We start from the raw sequence: 3317 nt of genomic DNA, 5'->3' as shown, positions 1-3317 counted from the left end.
TTTGATGGACTCTGTGCCAGTAGTGCCGAGAAGCTGAGAAATTCATGTGATGAGGTTATAAGACTCTTGGGCAAGCCACACTTTCAGCCTCAGAGGAAGTCAAAGAGAACACATCTCTGGACAAATTCTGACAAGATAACCTTATGATTAGATCACTTTAGTGTCACCGTAAGTCAGAATGACTTGAAGGCACACAACAATTATGGCTAAACTTTATTCTCTGCAGTTTTTTTCATTGTGGTATGCCTTGAACCAATTCATTGCATTAAAACAGCAAAACATAGTGTGTTTATTTAATAGATACATTATTTATTTTTAATAATATAGATGTCATTTAACATTGTTAGTTGTTAGGCCCCACTGGGAAGAATTAATCATGTCTGAAACAGGTATAAATAGTTTTAGGAGTGCAGCTGTTAATCACTTGCAATCCACCCAAGAGAGCTAAATGTAATTTATTCTTCTTGTTTATGTCACATTTAATCTTCCTGATAAACATGTGATAGTTACAAGGCAAGTCTAAAACTATTTAGCTGCTTGTGATCCCTTTATTATATCAGTTTTTAACTTATCTATTTATGCAATGCTTTTGACACAAAATAAAATACAATGCAAGCTAGTTTTCAAATGCTTAGAAGTGTGTACCCTCAATTATAATTGTATTAGAAATTCAAACACACCCCTTTATTTGAAGGAAAGAAATCTTATTAGTCTTTATAACTAATCCTGCTAATTTACTGAAGTCGGCAATTTTTATAAATGCTGTGGGCAGATCTTGGCTAGCATTTTTTAAAATAGAGGTACATAATGTGCACATCAACTAGCAATGTGCTTGTTGCTTTTGATTCTATATTCCAGGTTCTCTCTTGATGCTTGAACAAAGGGCTGTACTATGATAATATAAATAATATGGGACAGGGCATTTATTAGGATGCCTTGCTACTGTATATCACCAAATATAAATCTCAGGATTGCTTGGGATGCATTAATGACAATTAATGGTGTATGAAATTGATAAAAATAGGTAGTATGTATTACGTTAGGAAATTTATAGTTCAAATCCCCATGCAGGCAACCAGTTTGGGATACTATGACAGAACAAATCGGAAAATTAAATAGCAATTTGATGTTTATTATATGTGTAGCCAGAAAGCCCCTTTTGAGATTTTCTGGCAGTAATGGTGAAATAACTATTCATTTAAGATATCACATCCCTTGACTTTGCAAGTTTGAAAGATGCTGTTCGCTGCACTGATTTATATCGTATAACATTTGGAGACTTTTGTGTCAATCAGCTGGTCTCTAAAATCCATCCCACAACATTGATGTGAGGACTAAAGAAGGAGCTTAAACTCCTAGAATAAGGGCTTAAAGGGAATAATAAAGCTCAAAAGTAACATGTTGCAACAGTCACCTTTCCCATATTATTTTATGAGGTAACCAGAATATAGTAATGTTCCTTTTGAAAAGAATGTTGTAAACTGGTAGTCTCATTATTTTCCTCCCCTTGTGACTTACTGCCTTTTCTGGCAGCTACTTGTTACCTTTCTAGTTAGTTTTCTGGGGTTTAAATGCTTTATTGGGACAAAGTGAAAGATTTTCCTATTAAGATTTTAGAACATTTTCTTAATGTTTATATGGCCAAAGAACCAGAAGTACCAGCAAAGAAAACAACAAAGTAACCAATTTTGTTAAAAACACAATAAGATCTGTATTGTTGTGAGAAATTTACTCAAGGAATGCGGAGAACATACTAAGTTGCATGGAAGTGTGGTGAAGGTAAGGAATTTATCTGTTTAATAAAAAAAAATGGAACTCTACTGAGCTCTACTGAGCAAAACATTTTCATCCATTTCATTGCCGTAATGTGATGAAGTCCTAAACTGGTTTGAGGGGTCACACATATCTACTTACATTTCCAACTGCTGAATAGCTGCAATAAGTCACCTTGATCCCACCACTCTGAGAAAAAGTGGGGATATCAATAAAGTAATGATAGGTGTATATCTTATTGGGTTGTGATCCAGATTATGCAGGTAAAATAACAGACACCCAAAACAGACATCTCTGAGTGTATGTGAAAATGCATTTCAGAGAAACCCATTGGTCTCAAAATACAACTATGTATGCTGTGTATTAAGTTCCATATATAAAAACTTGAGCTCCCTCTATCAGCTCCAGCTCCATGCGGGGACATGAGAGAAGCCTCCCAAAAGGATGGTAAAACATCAAACATCCGGGCGTCCCCTGGGCAATGTCCTTGCAGACGGCCAATTCTCTCACACCAGAAGCGACTTGCAGTTTCTCAAATCGCTCCTGACACGAAAAATAAAAAGCCAAACCATTTGGGGACAACAGGTTGAGAACCACTGGTATATAGGGAACACCTAGATGTGTTACTATCCTGCTGGGAGGCTTCTCTCATGTCGCCGCAAGCTCGAGCTGACAGATGGGAGGTCACCCCATCTCGCAGATTCGAACCGGCAACCTTCAGGTCAGCAACCCAACCTTCAGGTCAGCAATCCAGCCGGCACAAGGGTTTAAACCATTGCGCCACGGCAGCTCCTAGTCCAATGCTGAAACTATCATACTGTGCTGGTTTTCCTATACAGTGAGCCATGGAATGATAGAATGACAGAACTGGAAAAGTCCAAAAGGAACACATTGGGGTTGGGTTCCAAGACACTGCGTAGATATCAAAATCCGTGGATGCTCAAGTCCCATTGTATACAACAGCATAGTAAAATAGTGTCTGTGGAATCAAACATATATACAAATTATCCTAACCCGTCCACCATATAAAACAGGCATGGGCAAACTTCGGCCCTCCAGGTGTTTTGGACTTCAACTCCCACAATTCCTAACAGCCTACCGGCTGTTAGGAATTGTGGGAGTTGAAGTCCAAAACACCTGGAGGGCCGAAGTTTGCCCATGCCTGTTAGATGCACTTTTTTGCTACTGTTTCCAGGTAAATCTTCCAAGAACTAGCCAGGCAGGCTGCCTTTTTGGAGTTAAATACTATCATTAAGGTTTTTTCCCCACTTGTGTGTGTGTCGCTCAGACAAGATCCAGAAGTTCAAATATGGAAGGTCTTGCGCTCCATCGATTGCCCTAGAACAGCAGGCTGTTTGTTTATTTCCCCAATATGAGTTCGGGGCGTTTTCCTCCTCTTCGGAAAAGCCCATCCAATCCGGCGGCTCTTCTCCTTGTTTTGGACTACAACCCCCAGCATCCCTTTCTCCCCGGCTTGATCAATGGGGCCTCCCGATTTGAATAATCTGTGAGCTCTTGGACTCAGGCCAATCACAGCTGTCAGG

Source organism: Anolis carolinensis, chromosome 4 (assembly GCF_035594765.1).
Source record: "Anolis carolinensis isolate JA03-04 chromosome 4, rAnoCar3.1.pri, whole genome shotgun sequence".
NCBI classification, from domain to species: domain Eukaryota; kingdom Metazoa; phylum Chordata; class Lepidosauria; order Squamata; family Dactyloidae; genus Anolis; species Anolis carolinensis.
Note: the sequence above shows the minus strand (reverse complement) of the source record.